The 23,092-nt window shown below is 37.8% G+C and overlaps 1 pseudogene; it reads right to left on the reverse strand.

The window, feature by feature from the left end:
* Positions 1-8,903: 8,903 nt before the first annotated feature.
* Positions 8,904-23,092, reverse strand: part of LOC129063164 (RWD domain-containing protein 1-like) — a 44,659-nt pseudogene continuing 30,470 nt past the window's right edge.

Consider the following 23,092-nt stretch of genomic DNA (forward strand, 5'->3'; position numbering starts at 1 on the left):
TATAGATCCACAGTTCCCCTGCAGAGCTACTGAATCTGCACATCTATGGATGGGTCTAGAAATCTTTTTTTTTTTTTTAAACAAACACCACTACATGATTCTTCTGTTCACTAAAGTTTGAGAATGAATGCTCTAGTGGTTTAGGCTAAAAATCAAGGAGAAAATGTACTGAGCCCTGAACAACTTCTATACAGACTTCTTAAATAAAACCTGCTTCTAAATGGGAGAATGACCTGACTCTGTTCTACAAAAAGCTCACATTTTTTGCTTTTATAAATAGTAGGAACAAAAGTGATGAAACCTAAAATATTTTTGGCTTTTCATAAGCTTGAGCTCCAAATCATGTAGAACAATACGCCAAAGGAATTCCAACATAACATATGAGACAATGAGAAAAGGATTTGGCCAGAAGTAATTCTAGAATATAAATTTGCACTAAAAAGCCAAGAAAATTCAACATTTTTATTGCAACTTGGGGTTCAAAACTTGCTTTTCCACTAGCTTAAAAAGACTGACAAGTAAGTATAGTTTCCAGCAGTTAGAAAGATGGAGTCCTACCCACTTCTCTTTAGCATAGTTTCAGGCTCCTTATTACAAAAAACACAACTTGAACACTGTCTCAGGAAGGGCCAAACACACTGTTTGACACCTTGTCATGGAATGCAGGTAGCAGACACTTTCTAAATGTACAAGCAGAAAGAGAAACCAAGAAAAGTGTTTGTTTGTTGTCAACTCTTGGCTGTCAGCCAGCCTAGTTGGCCCATGTAACTATGTGCAAGTAAGTGGAAAAGGCCTGGGAGTATAAAACAGGAAGGAGCAAAGCATTTAGAGATGATCCAAAGTGGGTCTTTTCCTTTTCTTTCATGTTGGAGATGCTTAGGGAGAACCAACTGGTTAAGAGAGCAGTGGTCACCTGGCATCCCAGGCCTCTGAACGTCCCTAGGTGCTCTCCAGAATCACCTGTCATTTATTTATTTACATATTTATAATATCTGAACCCAAGCTACAAACCAAGACCAGACCATGTGGACAAGAATCAAGTTATTGTTGCCATGGTCAGAATGATGACTTACAGCTAGAAGAAGAGGTAAGTTTTGGCTAGTGATGCAGTTGAGCTGTTAGGAATTGTAGGAGAAGTGTTTTTAGATAAATATGCAACAGCAGTGATCTCCAGTTTACAGTCCTTATCAGGGAAAGATTTTTGAGAAATTGCCCACAATATAGAAATATTTAGTTATCTATAAATTATATGTATGTACTATAGTTTTACATTAAGAACTTTATAATTAAAATAGACATTGAATTCATCTACTAGAAAATTCAAAGAATAATTTCAATTTTTTTCCATGTTCTAAAATGTTCCAACTAAAAACTTAATGGCCAAAACTTCTGAGAAATACAAGTCATAAAAAGTCACCTTCAGTTTACTTCCTTAGCACATACACAGAAGTAAATCTGTCTACACCAGATCTGAGTACAGGAAGACAATGCAACAATCAACCCATTCATGTTGGGGTGGGAAGGAATCTGATGAATCATCAAAAGGTAAACAGCAGAATAAATTATAGTAGGAAAATAAAAGCAGCAACTCAAATGTTATACAATAGAGGATTGGTTAAATAAATGATGTTATATTTACACAATGAAATATTTTATTTTCAATAAAAATAAAAGTTTCAAAGATGCTTTAATGCTATGGGTTGAACAATATCCTCTCAAATCTATATGTTAAAGTCCCAATCCCCAATACCTCAGAATGTGATATTGTTTGGAAATAGGATCATTGTATTTGCAATTAGTTAAGATGTGGTCAGTCCTGGACCAGGATAAGTCCCTAATTCCACATGACTGGTGTCCTTATAAAAAGGGAGATTTCCACACAGGTATAACACTGTGGGAAGATTGGGGTAAACAAAGGAATGCCAAATAATGCTGGCAAACCACCAGAAGCTAGGAGAAAGGCATGCTTCAGATTCTTCCTCACAGACCTCAGCAGGAATCAACCCTACTGATACCTTGATCTCAGACTTGTAGCATCCAGCATGCAAGAAAATAGACCTGCTTTATTATTTCTTTATTGTTGTTCGATTACTGTTCCTATCCTGTGGTCCATGTCCATGGGTCATTTACACCTGTTTGTTGATTATACCCTTCCCAGTCTTTCCTTCCTTATTCTGACCTGTTTTTATGCCATGTCATCTGTGGTACTTTGTTATGGCAGGTCTACCAGACTTAGTACAGGTGCCATGCTCTGACATCATGTTCAATTGGAAAGAGCTGGCATAAAATGCCCAAGTAAGGTGATCCCAATTGCATGCACACATACACATGCGCATGTACATAAAACCTTAGAAATATAATTGTTTATCTTTGAGTGTTTGGTCCTTTTTATGTTTATTTAATTTTTCCTTATATTTTCTAAGTTTTCTGCAAAAGTATTTAAGTTTGTGCTGATATCTATACTTTCTAAGTTGCTAATTAATTTTATTTAAAACATTAAAATTTTTTTTTATTACGTGAAAAATAAATTACTCCAGGGAAGCTACTTCTCTTGTTCCTAAGGTGGGTAATGATGACCAGATAATTCAATACAAAAGTCTCTAGGATGTACACTCTCCAATATGTGTGCCATTTGAAGTTTTCAGTCTAGAGGTATGATTCAGCCATTACCGTGATATTCAGTCTAGCTCAGTAGCTGTCTCTCCTTGTTCTTCTCTGACCCATGAACACCTTCACATAAGTCACTGGTCTTCTACAATATTTTGCTTCTTTGTCTGTAAACTGGGACTAGCATGGTACCCTGCCTTCCTTATCCCAAATAAGATAATGTATATGGAAGTGTACTGATGAAATATAGAGCCCGACAACCATAAGGTATAAGTTGTGCTGGTAACAATGCTATGGAAGAATAGTGATGAACCTTGGCTGTCTGGCCTGATTCAGAAGCAAATAACTGGGGACTCTCCAGGGTAGTGGGTGCTCCGCACAGGTAGCAGCAGCCGCTCCCTCCAGCAGCTCCACACTGCCTGATTGACAAACCAGGGGATCACCTGTCTGTCACTGATACTCAGGGATTCTTTCCTAATATGAGAAAGACATTTTTTCCAGAATCTTGGCTTTAAGATACCTGTACAATTCTTCTCGGAACTTCATTTCTCAAGTTCAGACTCTGTTAAATCAAGTTCCTTGCTTGGCATCAAAACTTTTCTATTCTTTGGTTTCTTGGTCCTCATATTTTCTTTAATAGGAGTAGTTCTGGTAGTAATAGCAGGTGAAGAGAAATATCCATGGCATATTTTAATCCTCACCTGACTTCCCCTTGCCAGGACCTATTATTATGTAATAATATCATCTGACAATCCTTAGAAGATACTCAGGAAGTACACAAGTGAATAGCAATTTGTGGCTATACCTTTTTGAAAAAATCTGTTTCTCTCCCATGCCCCTCACATATGCTGCATTCCAAAGGGATAATATTTTTAAAAAGAGATAAAAAATAAAAACATGGAAAAGAAGCTGAGGAAAAAGTTCTGTCTTCCCAGTTTACTAAGATCACTAACATTGCAGAGGTTGACCTCACTTAACATAGCACATGTTAGTTTTGCTTCACATTCTGTGGTGTAAAGTTTTTCAAATTTCTATTTTCTGAATTCAATTTCATGTGCTCTGAGGCCCCATCCTATGAAGCTGGTAAAAAGTTCTATTGTGATTGTTACCATGGCCCTTCCCCTTCTTCCCAGTTCATGTGAAAGTTGCTAGAGTTACACAGGTCAAAATGCTCATGGAGGGCGTTAGGAGGATGGTGTCAGGATGCACTGCTGCTATTCAAGGACCACCCTGATCACAAACCGACAGAGCCTTTCCTGGTCTTCCTCCAAGCTCACAGAGCTCCCACGTCTGTTCACTTCTACCTCCCCATTTTGCTCACAATAGAATCTCAGAACTCAAAAGACAAGCCAATTCTTTAAAAACAAGACTTAGTTTTGCCCTGAGGGTGAAAAAGCTCTTCAGGACTGGAATTTCTGGACTATCCTTTGGTTTAGAGGTACAGGGAAGAGGGTGAGCTGGAAAGAAAGGGAAGATACCTCTTATTCCTTTATTTTTCTTATCAATCAGAACACAACACAAATCAATATCTCAGAAAGTCATCTTGCCAATTTAAAAATAATGAAGGGTTAAAGGCCCAAGAGCTTTTAGAAAGGAAAGTAAGGAACTCTATTCTAAAGAGACTCAGACAGCCACCAGGCCATGAGTGTCAATGTGAAGTGCCTGACTTTGCTAAGATTGTCACCAATGTTTGCCAAAGCATTAAAATTACATCCTTTTATTAGCCCGTGAGAGTTCATGCAGGGCAGATCACCAGAGAAGGAGCATGGCTCACCTGGCACAGAGACAGACTCTTAGAGCCTGGAAATTCTGCTAGCCCACAATCTTTTGGGCCCTGTAGCCTACCTCCTTGCTTCATTTACCTATTTTAATCAAGGGTATTTCCTAGAGAGTTGGCATGGCTGAAGCAAGAGAAGGGGTTTTGGGGTCTTCAGGAGGCCTGTGTTGTGATGCAAATCACAACCTGAGGACTCAGAGGGCCAGCAGTGAAGGCTTTAGTGCATGGTGTTAAATAAATTTATCAGATACAGGGTTCAGTGATCCAGGCATGGTGATGTGGGTGGCGTTATGCCAAACGTGACAGGGCACCCTGTCATATGAGTCCAATTACGGCCCCTGCAAGGGTTGAAATGAGCCTGGAGACCTCCCCAGAGTTCAAGGAAATGTAATGAGCCCAGGAGTTTCCTCAGGAAAGGCACCTGACCAAGGAGGCCTCCTCTGCAGCATTTGCCTTTTCTCACTCTTTCTCTACTTTCCATGTGAGAACCCATAAGAAGTTTGTTTTTACTTTTGCCTCTCACAGGAAGATAGCTTTGTTTTTGACTAAATATGAAAATTATACTTGTATTCTATAAAATGTTCAAGCAATGCAGAAGAGTATCTCGATGGCAAAGGAAATCCTGTCATGATTTTATCTAAGCCAGACCAGGACTTATAAGCACTGGACAGGCCATGAGTTAGCCTCCTGGGTCTGGACACCCCTTAACATTTATTCACCACTTGTCAACAGGGGTGGCTTGGTGAAAGTCACAAATGTTCATCGTCTTCCTTATTTTATTCCCAGATGGACACTATTCCATCTGATAGGATGGGCATAGAACATCATGAGATATTTATCTCATTTATCATGAGACACTGATGGACATTTTTCTATTTTCTTTCTTTAACTTTATTGTTATTGTTGACCCTATTACAGATGTCCCCATTTCCCACCCCCTGCCTTTGCCCACCTCGACCCAGCCCTTGCACCCCTTCCCTCTGGCCATTACCACACTGTTGTCTGTGTCTATGGGTTCATATATGTTCTTTGGCCAGTATCTTCACCTTCCCTCCAATGCCCCAACATCCCTCCCCTCTGACAGCTGTCAGTCTATTCTATGTTCACATACTTCTGTTTCTATTTCATTCATCAGTTTATTTTGTTTCTTGGATTCCACATATAAGGGAGATCATATGGTAATTGTCTTTTTTAATGAGTTCTGTGTGGCAAACTGAATTAACTGATACCACATTTCTGGGTGAATCCAACAATCTATTTGTGGTCCTGTCTGGTTTGATTCATAATACAGCTATGACCCTAGACCACAGTGATACCCATTGCAAAATACTTGGTATATATTCTTTTGTATTTTTGTCCTATGTATATGTAAATTTACACACAGATGCAAATGGGTAAGACTGTGCATACTGGTCTGGTTTTTCCTTTCAGCTCTAAGAAAGAAAAACTAATCTGATTGGGCTAAATTCTGTGATACAGATGGGGTGAATGTCAAAGGTCATGCACATATGTGTGACTGCTTAGATATTCTTTTTGTGTTTCTTTCCTTTGTTAAGTCTACCCTGAGGCTGGGCCTTTGGAGTGAGAGGCAAGGGTCTTGCTATTTCCTTTCTTTCTCTTATTCGTTTGCTCCAGTATTTGTCTGATGACATGTGGTAAGATTTAGGTTTCTGAGAAGAGAGAGATTCCACCTAACCTTGAATCTAAACCTCATAGTCTAGCCCATATTACCAGAAAGCTCTTCATTAGAAGACTGCCCATGAGCAGTGACAACGGAATGGTATCCTATGTGAGATTTACATTTGTTCTTTGATGTTTTTGTTCCTTTGTGAAATTCAAAGTGAAAATGAGTGGTAGGGTTAAAAATGAGCTGAGAATTCCTGGGTCCCATAGTTGGCATCTCACTGTGGTGGAGACTCACTGACATTCTTAACTATTTTATTTCTATCATGCTATTTATGGAAATTTTCCCACACTGACTAAAAAAGATGCTGGACTTGGAGGATGAGGGTATGAGTTCACAGTGGGAATTAAAAAATAAAAAAGGAAGAGAGAAAGAGAGAGCTTTAACCCAGAAACCAAAAAGCCCAAAGCTAGAATCTGAGAGAGCTTTCAGACAGGGTTAGATCAAATTTCAGGAGCCAGGCAGGAATAGCCAGAGCTTCCAGGGCTCAAAAGTTTATAAGGCAATTATCTCTCTCTCTCTCCCCACCCCCGCCCTGCTCGCGCTCTCTCTCTCTCTCTCTCTCTCTCTCTCTCACACACACACACACACACAAACACACACAAGCCTGGGAGTAAGAAGAACTCTTTTTGAGACAAGAAACAATTCTTTTTAATCATGATTTCTGACCTTGAAGCTTTTTTACCCTTTCTGACCTGAACAGGCATGGAATGCTCTGGCAGACATTTTGAAATGTTAGAGCTCAAAATGCAAGTCAAGTAGTTATAGTGCATTGCCTGGCAGAGAGCACACATTCATTTAAGGTTAGTTTAACTTTAACTAATCCTGGACGAATGGCGTTCCACAGAGAGACACCGTCCATAGAGAATACCACAGGAATAGGACTCCCTGGAGTTGTGCAGTGGTGCTGACCAGGGGACTAGATGCTCTTCTGGGCTTCAGGGTCAAAACACTAAAAGAGGCAGTTAAAGGCCCTGCCCTCAGGACACTTATATTCTAGTGGGACAACAACAAGTAAATACACAGATAATCAATTCCAGACCATGAGAGTCCAGTGAGGAAAACAAGGCAGGATATGGAATAGAATGTGCCGAGAGAGGAGATGCAGACTCTCTTTTATGGAGAAGTCAGTGAGGAGACTTGTTTGAAGGATATGAGCAAGCATTCTAGGCAGAAGGAATAATAAGTGCATAGTTTCTAAGGAAGAACTGTTCTTGCTGTGTCTGAGGACACAGCAGGAGGGCCAATGTGGCTAGAGAGAATTGGGATAAGGGAAGAATATTTAGGATGTGAGATTTGAGAGGGGCAGAGATTGTATTTCAGTCTAAGAGGGGGGAGGGGCAAGTTATCAGATTTCTGCTTTTCAAAGACCACTCTGGCTACAGTGTGGGGAGTCATTGACTGTGGCACTTGAGAGAGGAAGTAGTAGTGTGCCAGAGCCATAAGAGCAACTGTCAAATTTTCAGGAATTTTGTGAACCAGTTGTTACACACAACTGTGATTAAAAAATCAAATCATATAAACTCATAATTAAATTATATTAAAAACAAAGCTCATGAACAATGAAAACTCTTTGCTATCTATTCATTGTACTACATTTCATTATTACCTGCATGGTGGAAATACTATATAATGGGGTGCTACTGTGCATCTCTTTCCAAATCCACACTCAAAGAGGCCATGTTGGTAGCTTGAAATTGGCCATGATAGAAGTATTTACACCACAGAAACTGGCAAATGCTGTGGAGATAGAGTAGGGCTCCCTGCCCCTCCGGCCCCAGAAAGGCAGCTAGCTGCTAAATATTTACCAGTACTCCAATGACTGTGACTTGAATGAGGGTGGTGGCGGAGGAGATAGTATCAGTGGGGTTTCACACAGGTGTAAAGGTGAAGTTAATAGAACTTGCTGATGTATTGGTTATGAAAAGCGAAGTAAAGAGAAGTAAAAGTAGTGACCTCTGAGATTTTGAGCACGAGTTTGGATATAGGTTTTTAAATTTGAGAACAGAATAGAAAAACACCTGCAATAATGATAATAATTATTTTCTTGTAGTAATAATAAAAAAAAGCTTCTTATGAAATTTCCTCTTCTAGGGCTTTTTGTCAAGGCTTCTAAGATAGTTATCCTTTCTCTAAGACAGCAATCTGAATGTGGTAACTACATAAAATCAGGATGTGTCTTTATTTTCCCACGACTGAGCACAGTGCCTGCTACATAGTAGATGGTCAGGCCAAGGCTGTCATACTCCTAGAATAAGATGACCCTATGTAGTTGAGGCTCTGCATGTATTTGGGGATCTACAAGAAAGACCATATTTTCATCTAGATCTAGCTATTACATTGATTTACTTGAAAGCTATAGCTAAAAAAACAAAAACAAACAAAAAAGCTCTCATTTTGTAACACAGGGTTTTCTAAATAATGCTACATAGCTGGTGGGCTATATTTATTGGTACTAAAGATTGCTTTTTGAGATATTATGCACTATAGCAGAGACACTTTATGTTTAAAGAAAATTAGGCCAACATTTGTTTATGTTGTTATGTCTCATTTGGTAGGAATGGGAACAGATTTATTTATTTTTTATTTTTTTATTTTTTTATTTATTGATTTTAGAGAGAGAAAGGGGAAGAGAATGAGAGAGAGGGAAAGATGCATCGATTCTATTTTTTTAATTTGAAATTTTAAAATCATTTTATTAAGTTAATTGATGAAAATCTTCAGAAGAACATTATTTTCAAAAAAAATTTTTTTTCCTTAGGAAAAAAGAAAGGAAAATCAACATAGCCACAGATGCTGTGGCAGTCGAGCCTCTCTGCAGATGGGGACAGTCCATCAATCAGTTGAGTCACAATCTGGGTCAGCAGGGCTGTGGTCTGGATCATCCTCATCATCTTCTAGCTCAAGTCATCCACTTCCTGGAACAAATACTGATCTACATGATTTACAGCATCCTCCAAGAACTTGATATCAGGTGTGTCAAGATTATGATCTGTTTCAAATAGCTGTTTCCCACTTAATTTATTTTGTTTTGCTTGTCCTTCTTTTCTTTTCTTTTTTTTTCCCAGGAGTTCTGCATCAAACTTGGCTTTCCAGCTTAAGAACTTCTCAGTTTTAACAGGAGTGCCATGAAATAATTGCTTCTTCTGCTTCCTTTTCTTTTTCTTTTCTTCTTCTCTTCTAGTTTTTATTCAATCTACTATTTCATTTACTTTTTTCTTGCACAGTTGTCACTAAAGATCATCACCATACCAAGGTTTTTTCTGCCTATGATGCTAATAATTTTTAAATGTCTGAGACATCATTATCTTCTAGATTTTCCTGGGAGAATATTTTATAAAGGGAGGCTTTATCAGGTTACTTATCACTGTATGTAAATGCAGCAGTGGCCCCGGCCCCAGTGCGCTGTGTGAGTGTCTGGGCGACCCAGGGGCAGCAGCAGGGGCCACGAAGACCAGACTGCAACAAGGAGTAGCACAACAAACCGGAGGCTCTGGAGTCCCTCCACACTGACTCCTTTATAGTATTATCAGAAATATAGTATAACTCTGCTTCACCATTACTGTGACATCTGAGGCAGGAGCAAATGAGGAAAGTGTATAGATTTATTTTTTTAATGTAAAATTCAAGTTCAGCTTCATCCACTGGCTGCCACTATAGCTGTTCTTCACAAGTGGATGTCTCTTCATATCCAGCTTTACTCCCCTGCAAAATTAATTTTTTTTCTTTGAAACACTTATCACATTTTTAACTAGCCTCATTAGTTATTGGTTTAATTGGTAATTGCCTGCCTCCTCTATTTGATTTTTTTAGAAAAGACAAAGATCTTCTCTGTGTTAGGCATTGCTATAGTTACAGCACTTATTACAGTGATGGTTGCACAATAGGATCTCGATAAATATTTACAGAATGAAAGGATTTTTTTAATTAATGAGCATAGAAAGGGTTTAAAGGCACTTAACAATTTATCAGGTGAGTACTACCTCACATTTTATCAAATATATATCTCCCCTATTGAGGCCTACTACACAGAAATTTGTGAATGCAAAGTATCAACAGCTTCTACTGGACATGCTAAAGAAAATCTTCTTGTTTAAGAGGTAGAGGACAGTATGCCTCTGTACATTTTTGGAAAGTCCTATTTTTTGTTACAAATATCAGAATCCATCATAGTGAGGTTAGTGGAAAATTGAATTTTTAATAGATATTAAAGAGCTCATAGACTCCCCAGTAGAGCTAGGGGACCAGGCTCAAGGCTACCCAGCTAGAAACAACACCCAGACCATCCCAAAGGACAGCTCCCTAAAATCCACTTTCCCTGTGGCTGAACAAAAGAAAGAAGCTTGCACCAATGACACTGTGTATGGGATGCCATACCCTCAGCTGATGCCCCCCGCCAAAATAGAGCACAGTCACAGCCACCACCTCCAAAGCATGGATTCTAGCTGGTGACAGCTTTTTTAAAATATCACTTTCTTCTAAAACCAAGTCTTAGTCTTATTTGGGTATAAGAATCTAGGTCATGTGTAGGTCTCAAGGCTGGACTCATAGTGTAGAAAACTACCTAAAGAGGAATAATGGGCAAATAAGCTGGCTTGACAAAACATGAGACATGTCCTTTCAGTTCTGTCTTTCTTCCATATTATATCTTTGCTACTATCATTAACAAAATGACCACATCAACATAATCCAACTCTCCATTGTACAAACAAAAGCATACTTATCCTCTCCTCAAAAGCAGAGAAAAGAGTCTTAGCAATTACCACAGCCAGTCAAATTCCAGAATCTCCAGGTGATATACTGTCCTTTAATTCTGTCATGAGTATTTCTGTGTATTCTGAATCCAATAAACTAAAACATAAATTTAACCAATACAATCTATGTGAAAAAATGGAGCAGGAGAGTGAAAAAGAGAAAATTATTTGAAGAATATATATTTAAATGATACAGTAAGAAAATATGGGTAGACTCCATAATCTTCATTTATGCTTCTATTCACAAGGCCCTGGTTGATATTGATGACTGCAACCCTTCATTATTCATTCCATGTTATTCTTGTCCTCAGTAAGCACCTCAGGTATTTGAAGTTCTTCTCCTTGTAAGTTGACTTATATCATCTTTCTTAAATGATTGAGTCCCAGATATTCCTCCCTATGTGAGATTGTTATAGTTTTTCAATAACTTTTACTACAAGATATACTGTACTAAAGGAGATCAAATATAATATACCCTGCTCCTATTATGTATCAGGTAAACTATTTTTCTGTAATAATCAAGAGCAATCTCCCCAGCCAATCCCTTTTTATTTTTTGCCTGATTATCCAATGGTATTTGCCTGCTTATCCAAAATGTCTAGGCAGCTGTATCAGCTCCAATGCAGTGGAACTGTTGTTGGATGCCTTAGTAGAAGCATTCCTTCCTTGGGTACTCAGGCCTCTAATCTGGCAGAAGCCAGGATCATGGGGCCAGGAAGCCAATATTTTGTGTCTTTCACTGGCAGTAATAAGGAAAGGTGCTATTTCCACCTCTACTTTGGTTCCCTGACAAATGCTTTGGCTGAGGGAGACACTGGTTGAGTATTGTGTAGAAGTAGAAGAGACCTTTGTTGGATTTGTGGTAAAGTTTTGCCAATAGGTTATTTTTCATAAAGTCAGAGTAAATGCTCAAATGTCATTAATTATCAAAGTTAAATACTTCCCCAGATGAATTTGTGTTGCCTTTGGGATTTTTCAATAAACAATTGTCTAGAATTCCAAGGCATCATATTTCAATGATATCCTAATAATGAAATCAACAAAGAAATGGAGATAATAATACTGCTTGTAAAAATCAAATATCTAAGTGAAGTATTGAAAATGGGACATAAAAACTTTGATTTCTACTATTTTAGAATAATGTTCTCTATATGTCAGCTCCCACATCAAGAAGCCTCCAAATCTCAAAGGCTTACAACAATAAATTATGTTTTTATCATATTATATTATAGCTTTAGTTTATCTGTGACTCTGCTCCACATCTTCAATCCAGGACCAAGACAGGACAGCAGATCTTACACATTTTGGAACATGAAACTTTTGTGGCAGAGGAAAACAGAAATGAGAAATGGCAGGATTTCAAGAAGGCTCTTAATATTTTGCTCAAAAATGCCATGTGTCAGTTTTACTTATATTGGTCCAATCAAGTCACATGGCCTGTTGTGGGGGGAGGAGTGTCTTGACATCAGTGGATGGAGAAGTATATACCTGACAAAAACATACGATCTACCACATGCTCTCACACTAGTATTTACACCAGTCAAGGCAGAATCGTGTAATATAAACTTAAACTACTTTTTAAAAGTTTTAAGTTTTTAGTTTGATTGGTCTAAAATATAGATTTAAAATAGCAGTCAAATAGTGCTTTGAGCTGTCCAATTTCTTTATATTTTTCTTCCATAAAAGGCAGTAATTAGTAAGCTCTTTTGTCATCTTTTTTGACTGGTATAAGAATTTCAGTATGAAAGTCCTCTTCAGGGCACCAAGAAGATGTTGACTTTTATCTCTACTGAAATAACATAAAGAACCCTAAAATTTAGGCAGGAAGTTATTGCGCTAATGTTCTGAGAGGTTAAGTAAAATTCCCAAGATCATGGTCATAGTCATATTAAATGGTGTTTGCTGCGTTCAAATCAAAGATTCAGATATTTAATATACTCACTATTCCTATTTCATAATGATAAAGATCTTTATTTCCTCATTACCATGTGGGTGAAGAAGCTCCACGATTTCTCTGTACCTTTAATGATCTTCAACCTCCTTTGGGACTCTATATAAAAATAAGCCTATGTCCTTAATTATGTCACTGTGAATGTTGCTCTCATGATTCTGCTTCATACTTTTGATTACATATTTGGCTACCCACTAGGAAGAGAATGACATAGAACCAGCTGCTACTACAAATACCAGAATATGTTGTATTGTTTCCATCAGAAATTTTGATATATTATATTTCATTAATATACTGCATTGAGTTGATCAGAGAATATTCAATGTTTTCATAATAGATCTATTTTTATTGAATGCTTTTGAAAGGGATGATCAGCAAGAAAAATGCTCAAATAAATCAGATTATTCTCCACCTATCATTATAAATTATCTTCATATAAAGCATACATATTGTAAGGGATTTTTTTCTTTTAGATTTCAACAGGCAATTGATAATTTCCCTTAGCCATATTATATAAAGCACAGTGGAGAATTGTTTGTATAAACGCATTGACTATAGAAGTTGCACCTGGAATTGATTTTTATATTTTAAAATACTCTAAAGGGGTATATTTTATAGGTTTTACTACTCAAAATAATTCATCAAAGGAATTTTTTCTTCATGAGGAATAACCAGGAATGCTAGTTTAACATATATATTGAAGTTATAGAATTATTTTAGCAGAAGAACTTCTGCAGTAGATACTTTGTCAATAGGATTAAAATAGCTTGTGCAGCCCCAGGTTTGTTTCTTTTGTTTTTTAGAGAAATATGAGGGAGATGGAGAAGTTAAAAAAATTAATTTAAATGTCATTTGGAAAAACACACATATAGAAATGACCCAGAAATGTAGAGGGGTAAGAAGAGATGGAATGAAGTAAAGAAGAAGGAAGACTTGCCTGCTAACTAGTAAAACATATTACAAAGTTACAGATTAAAAACCAGTACTGAGCCAAAAATAGGGAGACAGGTCAATGAATCAGAATGGAGAATAAAGATGGTGGCCAAGTAGGTGGAAGCTGAGCCCACTTGCTTGTGCACTTTTTGGCTGATCTTCAGACAAGTGACCTGAACAGTCAACAGAACCTCAGCTGCTATGAATTCTTGAAGCCAAGGAATACAGAGGATGCTTTGTATCATCCTGTAAGAGATTTTATAAGTTGAGGAGGAAATGCCCTGTGTGAGGCCTCTGCAGCTGAGAAGAGATCCATCAGAAAATGCAGCTTAGTGGCTCCCTCTTCTTCTAGAGTAGGTCCTTGGTCCCTCAGAAGGAAACCAATCCTAATCAGGAGAGACTTGGAAGGACATACAAAGTCTGGGAGACTAAGGCTGCATGCACACACACAGTGAGCAGCACATCCATAGCTGCTTTGTCATTGGGAGAGTTACAGAGAAAAACTCTTATTAACTGTTGGGGGCACTGGCAGGCTGTGGTCGGCCCTGACCAAGAGAGACTTTGTGCTATTTGGTGAGGTGGGGCTTATGGAGAACTGGACCAGGACTTGATTGCTGTAGTGAGGTGGCCACATAGAGACCCTTGAAAAAGGACCTGAGGTGAGACTCGAGACTCAGCAGGTACCCTGTGCTCCCATGTGCTCAGCAGCTCTGCCAAAAAAGAAATAGGAGTGAAAGTGCAGCTTGGTCTCACTGAGTCCAGCTATACAGGAAGAGCAGAAAGTGCTACCCTGAAGGGACTGTGGGACCCAACCCAGCATGGCTGGCCCACAGGGGACTGTGCAGAGTGGAGAGTTTGGACCTGAGTCTCTTACAAGAGCAGCAGGTTGGGGACTAGACGACCAGGAGCTAAACACCTGAGGTTTGTTGGACCCAGGCAGGTAACCCCTCACAGGCTGGCATGCCCAACCCCCACCAGCAGGATTGCAGGGTTTGCAGATCAGTGAAGCCAGACTCAGGAACCCACTGCTCAGAACATATCCACAGAGGAAAGAAAGAGAAGCTCTGAAAGGGCCTTTTCTGATCTTCTATTAGACAGTATGAGCTACAGTTGTTCCTTAGGAGCTGATCCACTGAAACACACAGAGCAGAGAAATTAGAGACAGGCACAACAAGGGGTGTTCAGGGTCCCACCCAGCCTCAGCTCTTAGACAGAGCTGCCATCCATGCCAAATAGGAAAGGGCTGACCCTTTTACACAGACTGGTCCCTGACAGGTGACTCACCAGAAACCATACATTATTGAAAATAATCTGGGACAGACCAACACATGTGGAAAGAGGGTGGGGAAATATTTCCATGACCTTCCCTGAAAACTGAACAGTGCCCCTGGGGGACAACCCAGGGATTCCACCCTGCCAACCTTACCAAAGGGCCTCTCCAGGGGCAAGTAGAAATGGTACTTGCACTGATCTTGGACATTAGATGAACCACTCTTGGGTTTTGGGCTAATGGAAAGCTGGCAAGGCAAAACAATGGGGACCAGCCAAGCCTGAAGCAGACAGCTATGGACTATCGATCACTTGTAGTGTCAAACAGGCTGCCTAGGGCCAGACTAGGACACCATCTGACATTAGCAGGGGCGGATCCAGAAAAAGAAGACAGTGGCACACACTAGACTCTGCTGAGACAAATTCCACCATGGATTCCTTCATTATTTGCATTAATTTTTCTCCTGAGTCACTTTTTAACATTTTTTCTTTTTCTTTGTTCCTATTATTTCATTTTTATTTTAGTTTATTTCAAGTCTCATGTTTAACTCCTCCATTCTCTTACACCATTATACCTTCTTCTTCCTCTCCTTATTTTTTAATAAATTTTATGTTTTCTCTTTCTACAATTTGTTTCTATTCAGCACTCTTACTATTTCTCTTCCCTCCAACCTCTCAAAACCATTTTTCTTGTCATTAGTCATATCACATTCTTTTTCCCATTCTTATAATATCCTTATTCTCTTCCCATCTTTATTGATCTTTGCTCATTTGTTGTTAATATGGTGGTTGTTGTTGCATTTCTTCAAGTTTATTCCTAGATGTTCACTATTTTTGTATTTTAAATCTCAAATTTTACTGTTCCCTTCTCCTACCACATTTTGACTTCCTCCTGTCCTTTCCTTTCTTCATTTTAAATTTTACTTTTTCCCAGTCTTAGCCATGTTTTCATTCCTCACTCGTATCATTTATTCTCCCTCTATCCTCTTAAAATCACTCTTCTTTTCTTTTGATATCTCATAAGTCTCTCTTTTTTCCTTCTTATTCTCTTTCCATATGTATTAATATTTGCTTATTTGTCATTGATATTGCTGTGGTGGATGATTTTCTTCAATTTTGTTCCTACTTTTTCACTATTTTTAAAATTTTTCTTTAAACCTCATACTATACTCTTCCCTTTTCTTACACCTTTTTCTGTCTACCCTCCTTTTTAAATTTACCATGTAAATTCTCTTTTCTTTCTTTCGTTACCTTGTTTTTATTCCCTATTATTATTTCCCCTCTTTATACCCTCTCAAAATAATTTTTCTTTCCATTAGTCATCTCATATTCATTTCTTCTTTCTTATAATAGTCTTAATCTGTTTTCACTTTTATTAATATCTGCTCATTTGTTGTTGATGGTGTGGTTGTGAGTGAGGGTTATTTTTGTAGGTATGGGTCTTGTTTCCTGAATTATTTTGTTTTGTTCAGGAAGCACCTGTAAAACAACAAGCAAGACATGGTGGGAAATGTGACACAGTCAGCCAGGTGGAGGGAAGAATCAATAAGGAATGACCCAACAAAAATCAAAACCCAATTACAACCAGAGAGCCCACATAAATGGCATAAAGGGCATCACAAGAGCATCCAGCTCAAGATATAGGAGACTGCGCCACTGAGTCCCACAGTGAGAGACCTCTTACCACAGAAGTCTATCCCACAATGACAGGAAGTCAAAGCAGATCAATCTAATACACAGAAAAAAACAAGAATCACCTAAAATTATGAGACAGAAACAATCCCAAACAAAAGGAAAGACCCAGTCCCCACAAAGAGTGCTAAATAAAACTGAGACAAGCAATCTATCAGATACAGAGTTCAAAATAATGGTTATAAGAATGTTCAAGGAGCTCAGTGAGAACTACAAGGAACTCTTTGGAAGTACAAGGGACTTACTGGTAACTATATCAGCATGAAAAAGGACATAGAAACCATGAATAAGAACCAAGAGGAAATGAAGAATACAATTTCTGAAATGAAGGATATACTGGAAGTAATTAAAAGCAGGCTAGATGAAGCAGAGGATCAAATTAGTGAGTAGGAGGACAAGATGTGGGGAGGGGGGGAAGCAGACAAAGCAACAAAATGAAAAAAGACCCAAAAAGAATGAAGATAGTTTAAGGGAGTTGCAGGACAACATGAAACATAATAACATTCACATCATAGGGATACCAGAAGAAGAAGAGGAGCAAGGGATGGAAAACCTGTTTGAAAAAGTAATGAAAGAAAACTTCCCTTACTTGATGAGGAAAAAAGACATACAAGTCCTGGAAGCACAGAGGGTCTCAATCAAGATGAACCCAAAGAGGACTACACCAAGACACATCATAATTAAAATAGCAAAGTTTAAAAACAAAGAGAGACTCTTAAAGGCAGCAAGGAGAAACAGCTAGCAACATACAAGGTACCTCTGATAAAGCTAGCAGCTGTTTTCTCAACAGAAACACTACAAGCCAGAAGGGAATGGCATGAAATATTCCAGGTAATGAAAAGCAAAGGCCTGCAACCAAGATTATACTACATAGCAAGGTTCTCATTTAAAATGGAAGGCAAAATAAGGAGCTTCTCAGACAAAAAAAAAAAAAAAAAAGACTAAAAGAGTACATCTCAACCAAACCAGCATTGCAAGAAATGCTAAAGGGACTGCTTTACGAAGATGAAGAAAGAGAAAGAGAGGAACACAGGTACATAGGGAAAAAAATTGCAATGAATAAGTACCTATCAAAAATAACCTTAAATATAAATGGACTAAATGTTACAATCAAGCAACATAGGGTAGCTGAATGGATAAGGAAATACAGCCAGCATATATGCTGTCTGCAAGAGATCCACATCAGAACAAAAGATCTACACAGGCTGAAAATGAAGGGATGGAAAAAAATATTCCTAGCAAATGAAAAAAAAAAAAGCTGGGGTAGCAATACTTGTATCAGACAAAAGAGACTTCAAAACAAAGGCCGTAGAAAGAAACAAACAACGTCACTACATAATACTTAATGGAGTAGTCCAATAAGAGGATATAACTCCGGTAAACATCTATGCACCCAACATAAGAGCACCTAATCATATAAGGAAAATTTTGGAGGACTTCAAGAAAGATATTGACAACAACACAGTATTTGTAGGGGATTTTAACACCCCACAGTCAACAATGGACAGGTCTTCCATACAAAGAATCAACAAGGACATTGTGGCATTGAACGACATTCCACTTCAAAGGGACTTAATTGATAATTACAGAACAATTCACCCCAAAGCAGCAAAATATACATCCTTTCAAACACATATGGAACATTTTCATAGATAGACCACACGGTAGGACACAAAACAATCCTCAAAATACTGAAGAAAATTGAAATCATATTAAACATTTTCTCAGATCACAATGGCTTGATACAGGAAACCAACCTCAGGAAAAAACCCAAACACATTCAAATACATGGAGACTGAATAAAACATTATTAAATAATGAATGAGTTAACAATGAGATCAAAGAATAAATCAAAAGGTATCTGGAAACAAATGAAAATGAACACACAACAACCCAAAACCTATGGGACATAACAAATGCAGTACTGAGAGGGAAGTTCAAGGTAGTACAGGTCTATCCAAAGAAGATAGAAAAATTCAAATCAACAACCTAATCCTACATCTACAGCAACTAGAGGAATAAAAATAAACAAAGCCCAGAGTGAGTAGAAGGAAGGAAATAGTCAAGATCAGAGAATTAAATGACATAGATATTTGAGAAACAATTCAAATAATCAAATATTAAATTTGAAACCAATCCATGAGCTGGTTCCTTGAAAAGATAAACAAAATTGGCAAACCTTTAACAAGACTCATCAAGAAAAAAAAACAGAGAGGACCCAAAGAAATAAAATCAAAAATGAAAGAGAAGTTACAACTGTTACCACAGAAATACAAAGGACTGTAAGAAATTACTATGAACAACTGTGTGCCAAAGAATTGGACAACCTAGGCCAATAAACAAATTCCTAGAAATATATAAGCTTCCAGCACTAAGTCAAGAAGAAGCAGAAAGCCAAAATATACCAATAACAACTAAGGATATTGAAGCCATAATCAAAAAATTCCCAATAAAAAAGTGCCCTGGATTAGAAGGCTTCACAGGTGAATTTTACCAAATATTTAAAGAAGAACTATCTCCTATCTTTAAATTCTTCCAAATAATTCAATAAGAGGAAAGCCTCCCAAACTCTTTTTGTGAGGCCAGTATTATCCTAATTCCAAAACCAGCTAAAGACACAACAAAGAAAGAAAACTACAGGCCAATATCTCTGATGAACATAGATGCTAAAATCACATGATAAAATCAATAGCTACTGAAAAAGCATTTGATAAAATCCAGCACTTTATGATAAAAAAAATACTCAGCTAAGTGGGATTAGAGAGAGCATACCTCAACATAGGAAGGGCCATTAAAGAAACCTACACCCACCATCATACTAAGTGGGCAAAAACTGAAAGCTTTCCCCTTAACATAAGGAAGAAGACAAAAGTCTTCACCACTCTTATTCAACATGGAAGTTCTAGCCACAGTGATCAGACAAGAAAAAGAAATAAAAGGCATCCAAATTTGAAAGGAAGAAGTAAAACTGTCATTATTTGCAGACAATATGCTAGTGTATATAGAAAACCCTATAGTCTCCACCAAAAAAACAAAAACTACTTGACCTAATAAATGAATTTGGCAAAGTAGTGGGATACAAAGTCAATATTCAGAAATTGAGGACATTTTTGTACAACAATAATGAAATATCAGAAGGAGAAACTTGGGGAAAAAATCCCACTTACTAACAACAACAACAACAAAATTAAGTACTTATAAAAAAACTTAACCAAGGAGGTAAAAGATCTGTACTTGGAAAACTATAGAACACTGAAGAAAGAAATTATTGAAGATACAAATAAATGGAAGCTTATATCATGTTCATGGTTTAGAAGAATTAACATCACTAAAATGTACATACTACCCAAATCAATCTATAGATTCAACAGAATTCCTATTAAAATACCAATGGAATATTTCACAGATAGAAAACAAATATTTCAAAACTTTATATGGAACCAGAAAGGACTCTGAATAGCCTAAGAAATCTTGACAAAGAAGAAGAAAGTAGGAGGGATCATAATACCTGATATCAAACTGTACTACAAGGTCATTCTAATCAAAAGTCTGGTACTGGCATAAGAACAGACACCAGACATACAGATCCATGGAACAGAATAGAGAGTCCAGAAATAAACTCATATATCTACGGCCAATTAACATTGACAAATGGGACATGAGCATACAATGTAGTAAAAATAGCCTCTTTAATAAATGGTGTTGGGAGAACTGGACTGGTACAAGCAAAAAAGAAAATGAAACTAGACCACCAACCTACACCATACACCAGAATAAACTCAAAATGGATAAAAGACTTAAATATAAACCATGATACCATAAAAGTCCTTGAGGAAAACATAGACAGGAAAATTTCAGATATCCCACATAGCAATATTTTTCCCAATATAGCTCCTAGGAAAAGGGAAATAAAAGTGAAAACAAACAAACAAAACTACATCAAATTAAAAAGCTTCTGCACAACTAAAGAAAACATCAGCAAAATGAAAAGAGATCCAACCATGTGGGAGAACATATTTTCCAATGACACCTCGGACAAGAGTTTGATCTACAAAATATATAAAGAACTCATATGACTTAACACCAGGAAGACAAACAATCCAATTAAAAAATGGACAAAGGACTTGAATAGATACTTCCCCAAAGAGGATATACAGATGGCTTATAGACATATGAAAGAATGATCAACATCACTAGCTACCAGAAAGATGCAATTAAAACCACAATGAGATATCACCTCACACATATTAGAATGGCCATAATTAATAAATCAACAACCAACAAGTGCTGGTGAGGATGTGGAGAAAAGGGAACCCTAATGCACTGTTGGTGGAAATGCAGACTGGTGCAGCCACTGTGGAAAACAGTATAGAATTTCCTCAAAAAACTAAAAATGGAACAGCCTTTTGACTTAGTGATTCCACTACTGGGAATATACCATAGGAATCCTGAAATACCAATTCAAAAGACCCTATACACCCTATGTTTATAGAAGCACTATTTACAATAGCCAAGTTCTGGAAACAGTCTACGTGCTCATCCGTAAATGAGTGGGTAAAAAAACTATGGTACATTTACACAATGGAATGCTACTCAGCAGGAAGAAAGAAGGAACTCCTATCCTTTGCAACAACATGTATGGAACTTTAGGATATTGTGTTAAGTGAAATCAACTTAACACATGAAAGACAAATACTATATGATCTCACCTATAAGAGGAACCTAATGAACAAAAATAAACTAATGAGCAAATGGAAACGAGAGTCATGGAAACATGGAATAGATTGACAGCAACAAGATTGGGGATGGGTGGAAAGAAAAGGAAGGGACTAGTCAAAGACAGGTATGAATGACCCATGGACATGAACAATATTGTGGGGATTGGCTGTGAGAGCGGTGGTGGGCTGGGTGGAGGAGGGCAAAGGGGGAAAAATTGGGACAACTGTAATAGAATAATAGAAAAATCTTTAAAAGAATGGAATCCTGAAATAGTACCATGGTTATATGTGAATTTAGTATATGATAAAGTTTCCACCTCAAATCTGTGGAGGAAACATGGTCCATTTAATGATACTGTAACAACTGACTAGTGTTTTAGGGAGATATTTAGATTTCTATATCACTCCTGAAACTTTGACTTTTTAATTTGCTGTTAAGTTGTATGTTTCAACTAAAGATAAACAAGGACTATCTTTACTACAGTCCCCACTGTATCCCTAATACCTAACATATTAAAGAGTTATTTTCAACTTATGATTATTAGATACTGCTGTTTCTTAGAGTGAGACTGCGTATTTATTCTAAGACACATGGCTTGGGTAGGCTCTCACCGCTCAACCAGTTACTCTGATAAATTCCTAAAGTGTTGACATACTGAGATTTGCCTTTTCTATACCCATCAGGTTAACTGATGACATATAAGACAAACCAGATATCATTTTATTTTATTTTTTAATTGCTGTTCAAGCACAGTTGTCTTCATTTTCCTGCCACCACTTTCCCCTGCCTCACCCATCCCCACCTCACACCCTCCATCCTACCCCGTTTTGACTTTGTCCGTGGGTCTTTTATACATGTTCCTTGATGACCCTTCCCCTTCTTTCTCCCCAGTGCCCTCTCCTCTCTGGTGACTGCCAGTTTGTCCTTCATTTTAATGTCTCTGGTTATATTTTGCTTGCTTGGTTTTGTTGATTAGGTTCCACTTATAGGTGAGATCATATGGTATTTGTCTTTCACTCTCTGGCGTATTTCACTTAGCATAATGTTCTACAGTCCCATCCATGCTGTCAGGAAGGGTAGGAGTGCTTTCTTTCTTTCTGCTGCATAGTATTCCATTTTGTAAATGTACCATAGTTTTTTGATCCACTCATTTACTGATGGGCACTTAGGTTCCTTCCAGCACTTGGCTATTGTAAATTGTGCTGCTATGAACACTGGGGTGCATAGGGTCTTTTGAATTGATGTTTCAGGATCCTTAGGGTATAATTCCAGCAGTGGAATTGCCAGGTCAAAAGGCAGCTCCATTGTTAGGTTTTTGAGGGAATTCCAAACTGTCTTCCACAGTGGCTGCACCAGTCTGCATTCTCACCAACAATGCATTAAGGTTCCCTTTTCTCCATAACTTCACTTTTTGTTTATTGATTTGTTTATGATGGCCATTCTCACTGGTGTGAAGTGATATCTCATTTTGGTTTTTATTTGCATGTTTCTGATGACTAGTGATGCTCAGCATCCTTTCATATGTCTCTGGGCCCTGTGTATGTCCTCCTTGGAGAAGTGTCTGTTTAGGTCCTTTGCCCATTTTTTAATTGGGTTGTTTGTCTTCCTGGAATGGAGTTGTGTGAGTTCTTTATATATTTTGGAGATCAAACCCTTTTCTGAGGTATCATTGGCAAATGTGTTCTCCTATATGGTTGGTTCCCTTT

Source organism: Pteronotus mesoamericanus, unplaced genomic scaffold (assembly GCF_021234165.1).
Source record: "Pteronotus mesoamericanus isolate MK-2021 breed Mesoamerican mustached bat unplaced genomic scaffold, CSHL_Meso_final scaffold_85, whole genome shotgun sequence".
NCBI lineage: Eukaryota > Metazoa > Chordata > Mammalia > Chiroptera > Mormoopidae > Pteronotus > Pteronotus mesoamericanus.